At 36.0% G+C, this 21570-nt stretch overlaps 1 pseudogene; it reads left to right on the forward strand.

Moving 5' to 3' along the window:
- Window positions 1-14423: 14423 nt before the first annotated feature.
- LOC130230073 (LHFPL tetraspan subfamily member 4 protein-like) overlaps window positions 14424-21570 on the forward strand; it is a 36935-nt pseudogene continuing 29788 nt past the window's right edge.

Genomic DNA, 21570 nt, shown 5'->3' on the forward strand with positions numbered 1-21570 from the left:
TTATAGTTGGTTAGGAATGGACTGATTGGTGGATCATACATAGTTACTGCAGAACCAGCCGTGTTCATTCATAATCACGTGATCTTCTCAAAATTACTTTTTAAATAAACTTCACTTAGATACTTAATACCCCAAATCCCATTTGATCAGCAGATTCTAAAACCAGCCCTTCTGCTACCAACAAACACATAACTTTCACATTTAACTTTCTTCCTCATTTTCATGCTCTGTTTGATGTTCAGTAGATCATTTACATAGCTAAATGCATGAGTTACCATATGAATAATCAGCTGATTATCCAGCAAGCATTTTTGTGTTTGAAAGACATCTCCAAACAAACACAGTCTTGAGTAAATTTGGGGTGTCAATAAAAATCTATAAGATGTCTAGCAATTGTTCACAATTCATTGTCCTCAGCAGGAATGAATGACTACACATGTGAAATCTGTTGTTTAGCTAAGAGTAGTATTTTTGTACTATTGTTAGATTTCTGTTAGATTTTTCACTGACAGCCCAAATTAAGCCAAGACTTGTACAGGTATGTGTGGACGTCTATTAGACATATTTAAAGATGTCTATTAGACACCTATTAAACACAAAAAATTGTTTGCTGGGCAGCATCCAAGGGTAAAAATTAATTACAACTATTTTTTATAATCACATTGATAAAAACAATCTGCAGAAACTCTTTTTACATTCTCCCTTTGTCATTGGAGTAAGAAAGCCCTGCCCATTAGTGTCAATCTCTCCTCATTAGCATGAACAGCTCTGAGTGAGAAGCAGCCATCTTTTTCACATTATTTTTTCACAAACATTAGTGTTGTTTTGAATATGCTTTAGTGCACAGGCACAGGCGTTTGTAGCCCCACACCCTTTTGAAAAGAGCACAGTCTCATTTTAATTTTAAGTGACCAAACGGCACAATTTAAAGCCTAAAAGGGGCAGTTTCAAAGAGTTTGATGAATTTTTTGTGTGGTATTTTGAGCTGAAACATCACATACACACTCTAGGGACATCAGATACTTAAAAGGGACAGGAAATGTTAACAGAAAAGCTTGTGTGCAGTGTGTCTATTGTACAGACATTTCATATATATTATATAATATATATATATAATATATATATATATATATACAGTTGAAGTTTTTTCCCCAATTTCCCCAATTTCTGTTTCACAGAGAGATTTTTTTCAACACATTTCTAAACATAATAGTTTTAATAACTCATTTTAAAAACTGATTTATTTTATATTTGCCATGATGAGAGTAAATAATATTTACTAGATATTTTTCAAGACACTTCTATACAGCTTAAAGTGACATTTAAAGGCTTAACTAGGTTAATTGGGTTAAATTATTGGCAGGTTAGGGTAATACGGCAAGTTATTGTATAATGATGGTTTGTTCTGTAGACTACTGAAAAAAATACGGCTTAAAGGGGCTAATAATTTTGAGCTTAAAATGGGTTTTAAAAAAAAACTGCTTTTATTCTAGCCGAAATAAAACAAACAATACCTTCTCCAGAAGAAAAATTATAGACATACTGTGAAAATGTCCTTGCTCTGTTAAACATCATTTAGGAAAAAATTAAAAAAAAAAAAAAAAATACAAAAGGGGCTAATAATTATGACTTTTACTGTATGTATGTATATATATATATATATATATATATATATATATATATATATATATCATTGTATCTATTTCATGTGCCCAAAACTGAAAATCTGAATAAATAATATAACAAGCCAACTTTCATGTTTAGAATTAAATTTTCAGGTAGAAAGTGTAAAACATGAGTGATGTCTACATTATAAATATAGGTTCCCTATAGAAACATTAATGCCAAATATTTATTATATTCAATTTTGTTTTAATTGATAGTAAATAAATAATGGCTTCTGACAAGGCATGAAATCTGATTTGTAAATATATTTTAGCTCATTATTAGATGTAGCACAGGGTTACATGTACATGACTAGAGATCATTTTTGACAACTAGATTTTGAATTTTATTTTAAAAATTGTTTTATTTTAAACATTTTTGTAAATGTAATGCATTACTGGAAACGCAATCTCACATTTTTGAATGTGATGCAAAATATTCCTGTTGTTATTTTTCATGTTACTTTGAGTAAACATGCAAGCTGCGCTGTGCTCTGTAACTCTTCATTAGTCACTGACTTGAGCTGTGACTTAGAGACTGCAGACTCGAATATGAGTTCATATCTGACTTAAAATAGTCACAGCAAAAACATTGCTATATAATAAAAAGCATGATTCATAGGCTGCTTACAAAAAGAGTCCTCAGAACAATACACAGTTTCTTTTGTCCCAATAATTATGTAGTTTCTTGATTACTAGCAGGAATTGGTGATAGATGCTGTAACCAGGGGTGAATTTAGTCATTTGGGGGCCCTAAGTAATTCCAACCATGGGGCCCAATAGTCCTAAAATGCAACCTTTGTAGTTTTATTAACTATTTATTTATTTTGTTATATTAGTTTCCTTTTTCATGTTTTTTTTTATTAAGAAATCTCTACATATTAAAGAGCCCATATTATGGGTTTTTGAAAATGCCCTTCCATGTAGTGTGTAACATAGCTCTAAGTGAAGTGAAATATCCAGCTAAGGCTTAAATCTGAAAGTGTACAGTGTTTAAAACTATTGATTCATCTATAAAAGAGTCGACTCATAGTGCTTCAAACGAGTCGTCTTGATAACGAGTCATTAGGTGTTTCGTGATGACACGGCTACGAAACACAAGTAGTTGCGCGCGCAAACCCGGGACATTTGAAACCTGCGGCCCCGCCCACTAACACAGAAAAAAAGCCCCACACACACATACACACACACACACAGACGCACACAGACACCGGTCGAATGAAGTCACGCTGTGCAGATGGATATTATTGACAGTCTAATTAAAGATGAAACCTCAGCAATATAGCCCTGCCTTGAGCAGTTCGAGTGCTTCTTGAAATTACATGCTTAAAAGAAGACTTCATCGGTTTGTTAAAGGAAGGATCAGTAAAGACTGTCAGAACATGGATCAGTGCATCATGAATCAGTTTCTTCCCCCATTTCACAAGTGTAAGTACGTGCGATTAAAACTGTTGCCTCATTTACTCTAGCTTGCAAATTATGTGTTTAGTTGTGTTTTGTTACTTGTAACCTTGTGTACTGTATCAGGTTAACTCTTTATTTTCTCATATCGTGTGTAAAGCCACGTTGAAAACGCGACGCGTGCCGCTTTGTTTACAGATCGCCACCTATCCTACACACATGCAACGGTCAAGTTTTAAAATATTCAGCTCAGATTCAAAGGAGCTGTCTAAATTGCACCCAGCAAGCTAAACTGGCGCTCTAGTCTAGGCGAACGGTGTGTGTGTGTGTGTGTGTTGCGAAGGGGCGGTTCAGCAAGCTGAACTGCCGCTCTAGGTTAAGGACGATCACGCCACCTCAACCCGAAAGTGAAAACAAAAGTGACCCGTTAGCAACGTGAGGACTGGGGGGTGTCGCAGATATACTGAGGACGTGGGTGGTGAGGGAGGTGTCGCGGACGTCTCCTTCTCTATTGGTGTTGTGTCTATTAAGGAGGAGGAGGAGGTGTGTGTGTGCGTGCGTGCGTGCGTGCGTGTGTGTATGTGTGAAAAGAGCAGGTGACGGGCTCCTCGCCAGTTCTTGGAGTTTTTGCTCAATAACATAGTTTGTCGTCTGTTTTTTTAAGTCCATCGTCTGTATTTACATTCACCCACTGGCAGCCAAAATCCACACCTTACACTATGAAGCGTGTATGCACTGTGACTACTTTTATATTGTTGATTAGCTGCTGCATTTCACTCTGTCTTGCGCTGAAGGCTGTCAGTTTTGACTAATCACAACAGGCTGTCATCGGTCCAATCAGCGCAGATTAGCTTCGCGCTGAGGACGGGTTTGGGTACAAATGAATCGCTGAACGAATCATATGGGAGTCGCTGGGATAATTAGGTAAAAATAAATGCAGATTATAAGACCATAAAAGTGTTTTTGACCTTGCATGCATATTAGACTGTTGTTGGAGCCCCTTACAACCTAAATATGACCCTATTCATGTATAATATGGGCTCTTTAAGTGATTTGTTTTCTTAAAATGAATTCACAACAAAAAACAAGAATAAATCGAAAATAATAGATTTTTAAAAACTGAATCTTTACCTGACTTGACTGCTGGACTGCTCCATGATTGGTGATCATTGTTTTGTTGAGTCTTTGATCAATTGCTCCAGTTTGATCTTTCAGTTTGATTCCTTATAAGATTTACCTAGGGCTGATTTCTTGCATGGGAGTTTTAGATGGAGATCACGGGTAACCATTGACCAGTGGTGTTTACAGGATTGGGGTGGCGGATGCTGTCAGCCTGTTCGTTAAACTTCTGAATCATGCTGTTGGTATGTATGAGCATCCACATATCTTCACTTGTTTGAAGCCAGTCATTAATTGTGGGAATGTTGTGGGCTCTCCTGATCCGGGAAATAGATGGGATTGAAATCCCAACATGGGGCAGCACAGTGGTGCAGTGGGTAGCACGATCGCCTCACAGCAAGAAGGTTGCTAGTTCGCTGGGTCAGTTGGTATTTCTGTGTAGAGTTTGCATGTTCTCTCTGTTTGGGTTTTCTCCGGGTGCTCCGGGTTCCCCCCAAGTCCAAAGATGTGGTATAGGTGAATTGAAAAGCTAAATTGTTCATAGTGTATTGTGTGAATGAATGTGTATGGATGTTTCCCAGTGATGGGTTGCAGCTGGAAGGGCATTCGCTGTGTAAAACATATGCTGGATACGTTGGTGGTTCATTCCCCTGTGGCGACCCCAGATTAATAAAAGGACTAAGCTGAAAAGAAAATGAATGAATGAATGAAATCCCAACACAACCTGAAAGGGGGTTCAGTAGCAGCCTGTGAAAGGAGTACTGGACATATTCTGCCCACATTAGAAGTTGTAGAAAGCGTATTATTTCCTGTTATACAGAAGAATTAAATACCCAACTACTCTAGCATGTATTTTATGGGCGTATACCCTTCCTGCTGCAACCATGACTGAGAATACACTACTCATGAACCGCCAGTGCTGGGAAATCTATACATTTATTTATTCACACTCATACACATATCACTCATATGCTACAGCCAATTTGGTTTATCCAATTCTCCTATAATCGCAAGTCTTTGGACTGTGGGGGGAAACTGGGGCACCCAGAGGACCCAGAGGAAACCCACACAAACATGGGGAGGACATGCAAACTGGCCGATCTACTTGAACCAGCAACTTTCTTGCTGTGAAACAATGCCCCTGCAGAAGACATAAAGTACATGAGATGCCAGGATGTTTGTGGGATAAATGTCTTGTTGGATGGGCAGTTGGTTGTGGTCGGTTGTTGAGTTTGGGCATGTGAGAGTTAAATTGTTGAAATTGTTGTGTAGAATTTTACATTGTTAGTCCAGGGGTTGGTCCATGGGTCTGCAGCATTGTGATTGCATGAAAAGAAGGCACTGGGATCAAGTTTGACAGGTAAGCCAGCATTTGGGATATAACCGCTCCAATTCCTGTGTTGGAAACATCAGTCTTCACTGCAATTAGCTTTTCTGCATCTGTATGGCATAATAAGTCATCTGTATGACTAGCGTGTGGATTTTGGCCACTTTAACAATATTTAAGCACTGAAATGCCCCACAAGGCTCAGTGCTCTGACTGTTTCTACACTGTAAAACCTCAAATGTTTAACCAAAAGGTAACTCAAACCATTTGAGGAAACCGATTGCAACAAGCCATTTACGTTCAAAAACTAATTCTAATGAGTACTGTGAACTTAATCCATTTGAGTAAATGAAGCAATTTGAGCACCGTAAAACCCAATAAATGAAGAGAAGTCAAACTAACTGAGTACTGTAAAACTCAATAAGTTAAGGCAACTCAAACCGTTTGAGAAAACCGATTGTTTAAAAACCATTTGAGTTAAAAAAAAACTATTCTATATAAGTACTTACTTCATTTAAGTTGAAGTAATGCGGTATTTAATTAACTTATTACCTTCAACAGTGAGTTCAAAACTCTTTTCAAATTTTCTTTTCAAGTAGAATTAACTTTCAGTAAATTGTGAGTTAATCACACTCATTTCATTTGATAAAGTTGACTGTTGGGTTTTATAGTATATTTACATTGTGCATACAGGAGATATCATTAACAAAGTTAGTTTTTTTAATTATTATTTACTGCAACACTGATGATACCAAACTGTACATTTTCCCTTGGCCAATGAAAGATAAATTGTATGTCTGTAACATCTTGCTTAAATACAAGAGAAGCTATGGTTTACTTATTGGACCTCAGTTTGTTAATGAAAAAAATGTGGAATAATCCCTAACTAGATGGATGTTTTGTTAAGCCCTCGTTGCCAGTGAAGAGCTTTGGTTGATTTTATAGAAATCAGTTGTTGAAGCTCACATATCATACAGACTGAGGTGCACATTTACTATGGGCAATAAGACCCTTGCATGTTGCACTGCTGACTCTAATGGTAATACGTACTGCCCATGGTAAACATGCAGCATGACTTGTCACGGAACAAAAGACAAGCGCAAATGCTGTTTTCACAACTTTTTGGTGCACAAAATTTTACTGGACCGTCATATGATTACAGCTGAGCTACTGAGGTCACATGGAATGTTTTAAAATGGTTCCTTTTCTGTTTTCAAATAACACAAATGATTTTAGATTTTGACAATTAGATTTTAGATTTCTTTGCCAATTTTCTATTGACTTTTGGCACAAAATGATGTGTCATGACTCAAATACTGAGTAATAATAGTAATAATAATAATGATATTATAATTATTATTTATAATTAAACCCAAACCTGATATCTTCAGGTATTCACCTGTTTATTCATTCATTCTGTAATACAAGGGTGCTGGACAATAGAGTTGAGGATCCACGTGCAGTTTATTTACAAGATTAGTCAGGCAAGCAATGGTCAAAACAGGGGTAAACAAATACATACAGATAATCCAGAATCGTGGTCACAATCAGGCGACTGGTCAGTACAGGCGGCAAGGGATCAAACCCAGAAAACAAGGCAAGGGGTCAAAACACGTTTGGGTAGACAAGACAAGAGAATGCTTCGTAGTGTTACAAGACAGCAAGACTCAGCAAAGTCTGTGTTTTTGTGTGCTGTATCTACCTATGGTCCATGTAATCAGTCTTTAATCAGCTCCCAGCTGTGTGTAATCAAGGAAGAACCGGAACAGGTGTGAGCGTGTGGTGCATGACAGGTTTTGTAGTTCATTTGGTGACAGGATTGTAATCTATAAGGGTTAGATCACTGGTGATCGTGACACATTCAATAATTTTCCTTCAGTTTAGTTCCTTCATTCATCAGGGGTCACCACAGTGGAATGAACTGCCAACTTATCCAATATATGTTTTACACAGCAGATGCCCTTCCAGTTGCAACCCAGTACTGGAAAACACACATAAACAATCATTCACACACATAACTACGGACAATTTTAGCTTATCTGTTTAGCTCACCTGTTTATTGTGGATTATTTCAAAACTTTTCAACTTTTAACTAATATTTAAACTAATATTTAAACTAACTAATAATGCCCCAAGTATCTTCCTATTTGTTGTGATTAGATCTAAGGATTTTTTGCATGTAGGTGGTTAGAGGAATATCCTTAAAGTTTTACTTATTAACTGAGAGCAGTTTGTTAAAATAAAATGATTAGATCTCAATTCAGGCAAAAATGCTAAAACTACAACAACAAAAACAATGAATTTGTTCACCATATTTCCTTTTCTTAGCTTCTCATGAGGAAAACAAATAGTTCATAAAGAGCTTGCTGATTGAGTACAAGTCAGGGCTGCATTTCCTATTAACGTTCTCTCTTAGTAGACAATCAAGGTGTTTAGCAAAAATGAGTACACTCTCTTTGAAAATTAAAATTTTTAACAATTTTTCATTCAATATAGCCAGTTATTTGGTGCATTTAAACAAAACAGTTTTATAAAACATTAAATGATAAAACATTAAACATTGGTTGTGACGACCCCTGGTAATGAAGAGACTAAGCCGAAAAGAAAATGAATGAATGAATGAATGAATAAAACATTAGTTAATAAGAGTTTGGCAACTTAATATCTTTAGAAATAGAAAGTAAAAATAAATAAATAAATGTAATTGTATATGTTTATTAAGATTTTTTGCTGTTTATTGTATTTAATATTTCCCCCAAGATGATCATTTCGGTGTACTAGTTTTCACACTGTGATCTGTTAGATTACTTCCAGACAGTTTTGGCTTTAGTACTGATTAATTAAATGTATAGTTATATAGTTATATAGTTATATTTATATATAGCTTAAGTGGGCTAATATAATAACCTTAAGATGTTTTTTAAAGTTAAAAAAATGCTTTTATTCTAGCCAAACAAAAACAAATAAGACTTTCAGAAGAAAAATAGTATAGGAAATACTGTAGAAAGATTCCTTGCCCTGTTAAACATCATTTGTAAAATATTTGAAAGACAATAATAAAAAATGTATAATAGGGCTAATCATTTTGACTTCAACTGCATATGAAGAGTTCAGATGCAGAAACCTCTAAGTGCCATCTGTAATTTTCTTCTACAATGAGCATTTTTTTCACCCTTTTATGTTTATGTTCAGTTATTTTCATGTTAAAAGCTATTAAAATAATCTATTCTCTGCCATAAATGTGAAATTACTGAATCAAGATATAGGAGGCTGAGAAAAATGCTAATATTAAACAATTTCAGATGACAACTGGAGGTTTTGCATCTGAACTTTAATATGCACAAATATATTACTGTAAAGCATCATATAGAAAATATTAATTTGAAACAAAGATATGTGTGGGGCGTACATAGATTTTAGATTTCCATCTGCTTGAGGTACAGTATATCTTCCTGTGTGCAACGTTGCCAGGTGAGTGGTCGAACTGCGAGGAACTATTTACTTAATCCTGATTAGTTACACTCCTTAAAAATATTTAATTTGTACCAAATTTTTGTACATTAATGCATCATAATCAAGCCCCAAAAATTGATAATCTTTATTTAGTAGTCCTGTTAAAACAGATGTCAAATATTAAGAAAAATTGTTTATCTGATACTTCAATTGTCTAAAAATGACAAATATAGTCTTTCAAACAAATTATAATACTTAACAGAAAAGTCAAGTCAAGTTGACTTGTAATTATTTCGTCAAGTTTTGCTACATGTTTTATTGTTTTTATTGTCATTTTGTTACAAAAATGTCTTGTCTCACAGGAACATGATGCTACATTAATAAATATAAATATGAACACAACACTGTACAACAAAATATGCAGATTTGTTGAAAGAGCAATTAAAAAAACATAACAATTTGCTGGTAATCTAACTATATAAAATAAATAGTTGACTATACACATAACCTAAGAGAGGCTATACAAGTACTTTACATATTGTGCATTATTGTGCAGTATATTGCGCAAAATTTATATTTAGGATTAAAGTATTGCTATGTGATTTGTGGTGTGCTAAGAGGTAAACATTTTTATTAAGTATTTGTAGAGTTTAAGAAATTGTCTGGTAAATATGGAAAAAAACAATTTTTTACAAGTGGTTTGTTTACCCCACTCACCTGTGTGAAGCACACTCAGAATTGCACAATGCTTTTTCACTCCACCAATAGCTGGTGTGTGGTGAGCGCACTGGCACCATTGTCCTGTGGCTGCTGTGGAATCATCCAAGTGGATGCTGCACACTGGGGGTAGTGTGGAGAGACCCCCTCCCCGCCCCTTCATTATTGTGAAGCACTTTGGGTGTATGGCCATACACAATAAATGCGCTATATAAATACACATTACATTCTAGAGACATGGAGTGTTTGCAAGAAAGTGTTTGGTGCATATAGAGAGAACATATGTGTTTTCTACGGGTGGCCACTGTCAAGTCATTTCAGTTTTTAATTATTTAGCTGAACTTTTAAATTAAAATATAGTAATTGTGGAAGAAAAATTATAATTTGTGCAACAAAAACTTGTAATTGCTGCAAATTTCCTACTTGTAACAAAAATTTCCACAAACAGCTAAATTAACACATTAAAATCAAATTATACTAATAACGTAAGTCAAATTATAAGACTGAAACTGAAATAGTTTTTAACTTATAAAAAAGTAATCTGGTACCTCAATCAATAAGCATCAAACATTTGAGAAGGCAATGAAATATTAAACAATTCAGGTTTAATCAAATTACTCTCATAGTATTTGTTTTTCCTACTTTGGAAGTCAATGATTACAGGTTTTAGTCTTTCTTCAAAATATAATTTTGTGCCTAACAGAAGAAAGAAACTTATTAAGGTTTGGAATTACTTGAGGGTGAGTAAATAATGAGTAAATCTTTTACTGAACCTTTAATGGTGAAATTCATTGACATCCATTGTAGAAACAAATTAAAGTCAACGACTCCTGCTTTCCAATATTCTTCAATATTTATTTGACTGTTGAATATTTATTTAGTTATTTGAAAAGAAAGAAAGTGGAGGATGCAAGTGGATTTCAATTTTGGTGAGCTGTCACTTTAAAAACTAGACAAAATGAGAAGTTGATGAATCCTTGCTGGGTTTATCAATTGTCATCACAGAAACAGGCTTTCTTCGGGTTTTTACAATAGATCAAGCGGAGAGGCCCAAGTACGTTGAGAAGGTTATATTATTTTTCCATTCCACTCTAATAATATTCATCTTTACATTAGAAACATAAGCTTTACACCTTTCTGGGATATTGTCAGTGCTTAAATAAAATGTGTAATTGATTAATCTTGTCTGAAATATCAGTGGTGACTTTAGTTTGAGTTGCTATCTCTGGAGTATGTTGTGGTATGTTGTCATGATTTTCTGATGTTCTACATTTATTAATTTAGGATATTCTGATGGCAGGGGCAAAGCCATATTCAGATTTACAACATGCTCCCTATGCTTGTTCCACAGATGTTCACCCTTGAGATATCTCCAGAGTCCATGACCGTTCTCTCCCAAGTTCAACAAATCACCTTTTTGTTTAAGAAGTCAAATCTCACCCTGACAGTCATAATTTACACATTTACAACTGTGTTCACAGGTGCTCACTTGGCCTCCTTAATGTCCTCCATATGTGCTGTTGCATTAATATAACAGTAGAGCCTATATACACAACTGCTTTTCCCTGTAGCCCTCTGATCTCAACACAAAAAAAAATAAAAAAAAAAAAAATAGATAAAATTAGGAGAGTTGAATAATAGTTGAATGTTTGGTGTTTAGATTGTCTCTTATTAGGTCTTGAAATGTACATAAGGTCAGGTTTGTTTTTATTTTTTTATTTTTTATTTTACATTTGTTATGGGATCTATAAAAACCTCGGTCTGTATTTTGGTCAATCTGGACACATAAAGACCTTAAGTCCAACTAAACTCTTGAACAAGACCCTGCCTGTGAGTTCTGATACTATTCAACCTTTTAACAATCAATGTGTAGAAATCCCTATAACTCTCGTATTTCATTCATGTTATCAATACCATAGCCAACAGACAAAAAGCAACCCAACTACATTTTACTGAGTACTGTTCCATTAAAATAATGCCTGGCACCAAGTCCCCTTGTGGGATACTTTATCCCCTGTCTCAACTAGAAACAAAAGCTATAAACGCTTCTAAAGAGGAACTGGACAAGGTTCCTCTGCTGGTTTCTTCTTTGTGGCAAAGAAGGATGGTGGCCTGTGTCCTTGCATTGTTAGACACTTCCACTTGTTCCAGCAGCACTAGAACATTGTAGAACTGCAAATTTCTTCACAAAACTCGACCTCTGCACTCTCAGAAAAAAATAGTACAATGTTGTACCAAAGAAGGTACAAACCCTTGTCACTGGGGCAGTACCTTTTTATGGAAGAGAATTGTACCTTAAGACAAAGAAACTAATTTGTAACATTGTAGTTTGTACCTTTAAGGGACATGATTTGTACCATGGGAAACCAAAATGTACCTTTGGTTTTTTAAAACCTGCAGATACAACATTGTACCTTCATCAGAGATACAAACGTGATCCATGAAGGTACCACTACAGTGACAATACACTTTGTACCTTAACAGTGTCAATGTGTTCCTTCAATGTCTATTTAAAAGGCATTTTGCTATATGCAAAATGCGTCAATTTATTTCCAGTAAATATAAAACATTCATTCATTCATTTTCTTTTGGCTTAGTCCCTTTATTAATCTGGGATCGCCACAGCGGAATGAACCACCAACTTATCCAGCATATGTTTTATGCAGCGGATGCCCTTCCAGCTGCAACCCATTACTGGACAACACTGCAACATCCATACACACACATACACTACGGACAATTTAGCCTACCCAATTCACCTACAGCACATGTCTTTGGACTTGTGCGGGAAATCGACATGCAAACTCCACACAGAAACGCCAACCGCGCATTTTCCATTTACATTAAAGAATAATAATAAAAAATTATTAACATAAATTAAAAGATATATTTTTTATTTAAACATTTCACACTTTTCACAAAAATGTTACAGATACATTCTCCCATGTACAATAAAAACATTTTTACATAATACCTTTGTAATCACTTTAAAGTACATTTAATTTACTTAATTTTTATAATAGAAATAGAATTATGCAAAAGTATTGTAAGAAGATATGCACAATGTTTGTTTAGTTTTACAATAGTAAAATGTCTGCATGAACACATTGCCGTAGTGGAAAGCAAACGCCAAAAGGTGCGGATGTCAATAATATCTGTATTTATCAGAAAATGCTTACCAAATGTTTAATAAAAATGCCTTAAATGTTTAGTTTACAATATCTATAGTTTTGTTTACCAGTTGTTTTGTATTGTAGAACTTAATTAATGTTTATGAGAATCTTTAAACATATGATTTTAAATAATGATTCATGTTGTAACATGGAAATTACTCATACAATCCCTTTGCCCTTCCAGTAAAATGTATTTTCATAGATATTGTAACAAAGAAGGAGTTGTCCAATACTTATGTACCTTTTTAATGAGAACAATTGTGTACCTTCATTTTAATTGTACCATAAAATCTACAGAACAGTATCATAAGTGGACTTTTCTGTACCATATAAGGTAAAACTTTTGCAAAGGTACAAAACTGTTCCTTAAGGAACATTATTTGTACCACCGTGCACCTTTTTTTTCTGAGAGTGTGCAGTGCTTACTACCTGATTAGAATTAAAGAAGGGGATGAATGAAAGACAGCCTTCTGCGCTGGGCATTATGAATATCTTGTAATGCTATTCGAACTGGCCAATGGCCTTAAGACATTCATCAATGATGTCTTCAGAGACATGCTGAACTATTAGGTTATCGTTTGATCCCTTGATTAACACATCGAATATGTCAGAGCTGGTATTAAAATGACTGATAGAACACAAGTATATTTCAAGTTAAAAAGTGTGAATTTAACCAAACTTCCATTTTCTTTCTGGGTTTCTACAGGTGTAGCCGTGGATCATTTGAAAGTAAAGTCTGCACAACTGGCCAATTCCCTAATTATTTTGATTTAAAGTTTGGAATTCCTCGTAAATATCATTTCCCACTAAGAATGAGCAGATTAGGCTACCACATTTTCTAGTATTGATGAAAAAGATAAACGTGCCATCTCTTACTTTAAACTAAAATAAAATCTGCAAAGCTGTGCTTTTTGAACGCGTTTAAAAAACAGTTACAGCTACTAATATGTATTGACGCATGTTGAATGGGCGTGAACTTATTGAAATTTCTGCAATATCCCAAATCGTGTACGCGCATCACCGGCAGCTCTGAACATCACCAGCGCGTGCGCGCAGAGAAGAAATAACCTAACTGGGACGTCGGAGACGCTTGCAATGAAAGACAAAAGCCACAAACCGGAAAAAGAAGTGCCCTCCTGAATGAAATTCAGACGTTTCTGGCGACGGACACATGCAGGTTATTATTACGACTACGTGCGACGCTTCTCGCCGATGTTCCAGATTTCGTTAAATCTGCTCTCGCTCGCCTGCGGAAGATCCATCATGACATCTTGACAGCTTCACCGCAGATGAGAGGAACACCGGATATACTATTTATGCCCAGACACACCGAGCAGCAATAATGCGTATCTCGATTTTGCCATAAACACTTATTTTTGCCATGTAATCTCAATCTTTTTTCCTGCACGGAGAAACGGAGGAGGAACGGAACAGAGCGTGATTTCTTGTTTCAACGAATGCATTATCATAACGTTTCCATCAATTATTTATTTGTTTTATGTTGATCAATTCTGATGTGACGAAAAAGACTGATCGGTTCTGGTAGATAGCATCAAGGACGGACACCTCTCTCACATCTTCATTAGCCCACTTCAAATTAGACAGATCTTTATTCATCTCCATTTGAGGACTCGCGGCAGAGGCGCATTTCTGAGGGTGCCGGTGGGGTAGATAGGGGGAGATAGAGACGCCGGAAATAGCAGAAACAAATCACAGGAGGGTAGACGGTTGGGTGCAACGAGGAAAAATGCTACCTTCACAAGAAGCCTCAAAGATTTACCATGACAACTATATGCGTAACTCTCGAGCCATCGGTTGTCTTGTGGGCCATCTTCACCATCTGCTTCGCCACCATCAACGTGGTGTCTTCATCCAGCCTTATTGGATCGGGGACAGCGTGAGTACACCACATGCCGGTTACTTCGGGCTGTTCCATTACTGTGTGGGCGACGGCAACTCGAAACCGGGAGCTGATTTGCCAGGGAACATTTTCGGACTTCAGCTCCATCCCGTCCGGCGCGTTTAAGGCGGCCTCATTCTTCGTGCTGCTGTCCATGGTGCTCATTTTGAGCTGCATCGCCTGTATGGCGCTCTTCTTTTTCTGCAAACACCGCCACCGTCTACAAAACCTGCGCTTGGATGCAGCTGCTTTGTGGTGAGTATATATATTAGATCGTTGTGGAATGATTACGCATTTGTTTGCCGTACTCCAGATTGATCTCCTACCCACCAAACCCGTGTTAACGGTGGATGCTAGGACTGATGCTCATGGAGCTCTTTGTGGGTGCGTGGTGCGTGTGTTTTCAAGGGGTTCAGTGAAGCTGTCAGTGATCATGCCTGTTATTGGCCTTGCGACTTAAAGTGTTATTTTAGATATTTTTATATTCTATGTTCGTTTATTTGAATGTACACACTGGCACATGCAGTATCCACAGTATTCTGGGTGCAGATTTTAAAAATGCATTTCTGTTGCCTTGTTTTTTGTTTTGTTTGTTTTTTTACATAAAAAACTGAATGTGAATGGCTAAAAATCAACATTTCTGGTCAGTCGAATCTCTTTTTATATTTGCAGAAGGCCATTTAATGCTTTGAATGGGAATTTCCATACACTGTAAGCCCAAATGTTGTCTTTACTTAAACAATTAAGTAAGTTGACTGAACATAACTTAAAATTTAGCATTTTGTTCCTATCACTTAAAAATATAAATTAATTTAACTTATGTACCATGAAAATGCATAAACTTAAGATTTCAAGTGTAGTGAGCTCAAAATCATCATTAATCCTTTGAAAAAAATAGGTAATTTTCACAAATGTAGTCTTGACTGTAAAATTCTAATTTGTGCAAGCTTTTAAGTGCAAGACCTTTTTTTAAATCAGAAAACAAATGGCTTCAGTATAATTATTCATCATAATGTGAATAAATGGTTACTTTTTTATTTTTTTATTTTATTTAATCATTTTTCATAGTATATTATTCACACACTGAAAACCCTAATAAGTTGACTGAACTAAATTATTTGAGATAACTCGTTGCCTCAATTAGTTGAGTAATGGAGTCTCCCAAAACTTGCATATTTAAGTTTATTTTACTTGCCGGTTTGTAGACTATACTTAAATTGTTCAGTTCACCAAACTTAGTACTAAGTTTGGTGAACTGAACAGTTTCAGTCTAATCTACTTAAGTACTAAGTTTGGTGAACTGAACAATTTAAGTATAGTCTACAAAACTAGTAGTAATAAACTACAAGTAAAATAAACTTAAATATGCAAGTTTGGGAGACTCCATTACTCAATTAAATTGAGGGCAACGAGTTTACTCAATTAATTTAGTTCAGTCAACTTATTAGGGTTTTCAGTGTAGGACATTTCACTGTTTTTTCGCCCTCTCACTTTTTCACTATTACTATTATTACTATTCCCTGGAATTGGGTAATTTGCCTTTCTGAAAAAGATAGATGCTTGCCTGTGCAAAAAAAAAAAAAATGTGGGTGGTTGCCTGGTTTTGCTGTGTGGTTGCTAAGGTGTAATGATGAAAAGACCCGTTCATGTGATGTGTTAGAGGAAGAAACCCTTAGCAGTAGCAAAAGTTTGACTTCAGTTATGTCAGATTCTGCGTGGTCTCAAAATCTTCGATGGGTTTTTTCCACAATTTATGATGGAATAGCAGTCAAAACAGGACAAATGAGAAAAATAGTGGCAAAAAATCTGCACCAATGGCAATTCTGGACCTTTGTCAGATGTGTTAAAAACACACCACAACTAAATCATTTCCCTAATTCCCACATTTAGGTCATAACCTTTTGTGGGGTTTTTGTACAATGTGTTTTTTGTTGTCTTCATTTATTTAGTAAGCCTAAATATAGAAACCAGGCCTGCAAGGAGCTGTAGTTTCTTGAACCTACAGTGCTGTAAAAACAACTTAGGTTTGAACAAATCTTTAGCATTGCGAATTGTGATAGGGTGAGTTTGTTGTTTAAACAGGCACAGTTTTTTGGTTCATAATTACCTAGAAAGGAACTCTCTAGAACCACGTCTAATGATTTGTCAAGAGCATATGCATGAGGGCTAAAATGAGATTTAAAAAAAAAAAACATTGCTCAGAAAAGATTCTGTTACATTGGTGAAGTAGCCATTTCCCAGTCCTCAAGAATTGTGAAATAATACCACTTTTTGTTTAACATTGGCCCTGTTGCTGTATGCTTGATTTTGGTGCATTTTGCTACTTAAGTATAAACCTAGCCACTATTGAATGATCTTTCTGTTAATCCTACTTTGTGTTCCCCAAGTTTTCCAAATTCTTAAAGTCCACATAAACCACAATTTTTTGTATTGTGACGCAGTTCCTATAGAAACGGAATAGTAAATGAGAAAACAGTGGCCATGGCTTGTTTTTTTTCTGCTGCCAGCTGAATGGAGGTAGTAAAGTAGGCATTTCCAACACAATCTATGGCAATTTGTAACTTTTTGATTTAGAGGCTTATTTATATGAATTCGTACAATCTAATTTGTACAATTTAGAACGATTTGCTCATCCCCCAATGACGGTTGGGTTTAGGGGTGGGGTTGGGTACACGCCTTCTTTTTAAAATCGTACAATTTCATACAACTGAACTGAACTTACGTTTTCTCGTGAGATCAGGCTGGCATTTCATTTAGTAAGATCGGGAAATGGGTTTTAAAAAAGTTATTACAACCTAACAAACACCTCCTCCTCACCATTTCTGTTGTTGTCAAAACTGACAGTTGGAGGGGTGTGGTTATGTCAACACAGACTCATCCTGAAAACGTAGCCATACATACCTTCCAGGAGATTTCAAATTATGTAGCCAGAAGTACGTATGGCTGCATTTCTTCTTTAAAATGAACACTACAGGGTGGTATGATGCCATTCCTTTTAACGCCTACCAGCTGACCGCTTATCTCCGTATGGACGGCTTTCCCACAGTTACCAGATTGTCCAGTTAGCTCGTCATGCATGTCAGCGGACTTGAGATGCAGAGAGGAGCTGACTATGGGGTACGAGTCTGGCGAATAACGTAGGTAGAACAAAAATAGAAGCCAAGACATAAAATAATGTAAATAACAGGGTGAGACTGTGGTAATATCTGAACGCGAGGTAAAAATCAGGCAAGGGCTTTTCTTTTTCTGGATTGCTTTTTAAAACTGTCAGTTGGGTTTAGGGAAGTGGGTGAGTGGGCGGGTCAATCAGTACTTTTAAAAACACTATTGGTTGGGTTTAGGGAAAGAGGAGGGTGGGGAGATCGGTCGATCACTCAGTCAGTCAGTCAGTCAACAGCGGCCTCTGGTGTATTTACGCAAGAACAGCAGGCACGAATGGCACTCGCGAGAAAAGATTTGAGATCTCAAAAAGCACACACAGTGGCCTCTGGTGGATTCGCGAAAACAAAAACTGCAAAAAAACGTACCTCCTAGGATGTATTTGGTGCTCTCCAGAAATGTATATAGCGGTACATATTCAGAATGAGCCTGGGTTAGGTTAAGTATGTTAACCACGCCCAATACATCAAAAATCAAGTGATCTGAGAATTTAACTGAAAAAACAGGAAGTCATTTTCACATTTTAATTTTAGATCACAATAGCAATTTTTTTTCCTTAATGAAACGCAGAAATACATTGTTCACCACAAAACTGGCAATGTGAGCTGACAAAATTATATGGTTAGTTTTGATTTAATTTGTACTTTAAAACCATCTGTTATGAATTGAAGCAAGAGCAGAGTTATTTCAGTTTCATACAGAGACATACTAAAAGTCATATTTAAAGCTAAATTCGGTAACTGGACATTCGGTAACTGATCTGTTTTGTACATTCAAAGGTTTTGGCTGAAAATCTGATCACATTTAAATTCAGAAAATCAAAACACACTGTAAATGCAGCTAATATCATATACACTAAATAATCTTAATGCATACTATTTTATAACATATTATTAAAAATACACTGAGCCTGAGGAACCCTTATTTGAATAGCATCAAACTACTATTTACACTTAGTTTATAGATCATTTTTTATGTTTGCATAGTTTAAATAGCATCTCTGCCTAAAATTATAACATAGTCATAACAACACAAGAGGCTTAAACTCTTGGACCCCAAATAAAAGTTTTAGCCAATCACTGATACTTGAGTACTTGTGTATGGAACATTATTAAAGCATTAAATTGATCCAGTTGGATATTGTATATAGCTATAGTTATTTTGATGTCAAGATTTGTAATTTTGATCAGATTTGCAATTTTAAAGGGATTTCTTATGATACAACAATTAATTCAGGAAACTAAAAAACATTTAATTGACAACCGAACAGCAGCTTGAAGGTGCCATATACTGTCTTGATTTAATAAAATTGTTGTCTGATATCTACATCTTAGGTATGCGGGTTAGGTAAGTTCAACAATTCTCCAGAAATGGTTTTATATGCTCATTTATTACCCATAAAATAACGCTACAATCAGATGGTCCTTATTGACCATATTTATAAATATTTCATAAATATTAATGAGCTCCGCTCTGATGCAGCACTCTGTGCTCTCTTTCTCTCCCTCTCACTCACACGCATGCATGCACACTCTAACACAACATGATATACTGAAAAAATAAATGTGCAAAATAATCATACTTGATTTAAAAAATATAAATTTTTAACAAACAGAGTAGATGCCCTGTTCATTTGTTTGAACTTAAGTGGTGGAGAAGTTTATTTTAGCATGGAGTGAGTGAGCTATCTAACGTAAACCACCAGACAGAGTAACCTAAAATAAAATATAGGCTAAATTATAATTAAACTCAGTAAAAGAGAGTCACAGAGATGTAATGTGTTGTATTTTGAAGCTATAATGTAAATGTAACACAGCCAGGAATTGGTATTAACCTCTGCATAAATAGATAATTAAGTGTTTTATACATTTAATAAAGTGTTTTGCTATTCTTTTACTCCAGAAAGAAAATACTGAACGAGCTGAGTTAAACACTCAGTGCTTAAACGTGCATTAAACACAACCCTCAGCAGTCTACATGTGATTGTTTTCACAATAAACACAATCAATTAACAAAGACACAATTAAACATACCTTATGCTCTTTTGGGGTGGCTGTGAATACATTTTGTAATCTGTATATCTGCATTTTGCTCTCTGACGAGCTCTAAAGCCTGTGGGAAAGACTGGGGAGCCATTGCTTGGTAACACACAGAAAACAAACTGGTGCATCTGGCTTTGACTTTGTGTGTAACGTTTTCAAATAAAAGTCCCACATACATGCTTAGTTTAATATAAACATTTGATAAACATAAAAAAGGGAGAAAAATTATCATTGTTATAATCTCAAATCTAGGGCTGGGTATCGAGTTCGATACTTTTTAAGCACCGACCGAATCGTCTCGATACTACCCGAGTATCGAAAAAATCATTTTCGTTCGGTACCAAATTTCGATAAAATCAACATCAGTGAGCACCACTTGGAGAAACCTGCACCCTTAACGTGCCCTGATCAAATGCTGGTAATTTTCTGCGGCGAGGCTGTCTTGAAAATCAGTAGTTTACGGCGGTTACGCCCACTCGCGCAGAGCTTGTCAAATTGTCAAACAGACATACAAAATCAAAAACTTTTAGCACTTCTTGCTTGTGTACCGTTAAAGTTAAGTTTAAGGCCCCGTTTACACTGCAGATAAAATGTGACCCAATTCCGATTTTTTTGTTCATATGTGACACAGATCGGATCTGTATGATGACCGTGGTAAACAGAAAAAAAACGCATGCATTCGGATATTCAGAGATTGGTTTCAGGTCTCCTTCATATGTGGAAATAAATCAGATATAAATCGGATGTGTGACTATGCGACTGTCATGTAACAGGCAGATCGGATTTATTGAGGCGTTCTGTTGTGATCATCATTAAACTTGTGACAGGTGGTGCTTCTCCGCGGTTTAATGATGTAGAAGGAAGAACGTGTGTGGAGATTCCGACGCGGTAAACAACAACAACAGAGGAAACATGGAGGAAAGTGGTCAGTCGCCACAATTTGCTCCCACCAGACCTGAGATCTCTCTCGTAACCACACATTCCTTTGAATGGTGGAAGACAGCATATAAACCATAAGCACAAGCTGCAATGACGGCCCTTTCCCACCTCCTCCACCTCAAAATCATTTAAAGTTGGGGCGAACTTCGTGTTGTAACTTTTGCTTTTTGTCGCTAATAATACACTCACTGCGGGCTACACATAGAACAACTTTATTCTCTCCAACAACACCAGTGCGCACACAGGTAAAGGCTACATCAACTACACACACCACGCACATTAGGGTCATACCATTACGTATACTGCGTGGGGTTAAATCTGGACTGAACCATTCACTGCTTATACTACGCTTCGCATATTTCGCAGAGCTATAAACAAGACAGTTTCTTCCATCGTGGCTAGTGTGGCACATATGCTAAAACCCGCGTTTATGCATGCAATAGTAATTGTACGGCAAATGTAAAGTCATGAATTGGATATGGGTCACAATTAAAAGAACGTGTAAACGGACAGACAAAAAAAATCTGATATAGGCAGTATCATATGTATACGGAATTGGGCATCAAGACTTGACAGTGTAAACGGGGCTTAAGTTTGTGCAGGGTAAAATTATTAATCCTTTTTTGACCTAACGTAAGCTGTGTAACGTTATGTACTGTTTCAATGGCTTTAAATA

The sequence above is a fragment of the Danio aesculapii genome, chromosome 6, assembly GCF_903798145.1.
Source record: "Danio aesculapii chromosome 6, fDanAes4.1, whole genome shotgun sequence".
Classification (NCBI taxonomy): domain Eukaryota; kingdom Metazoa; phylum Chordata; class Actinopteri; order Cypriniformes; family Danionidae; genus Danio; species Danio aesculapii.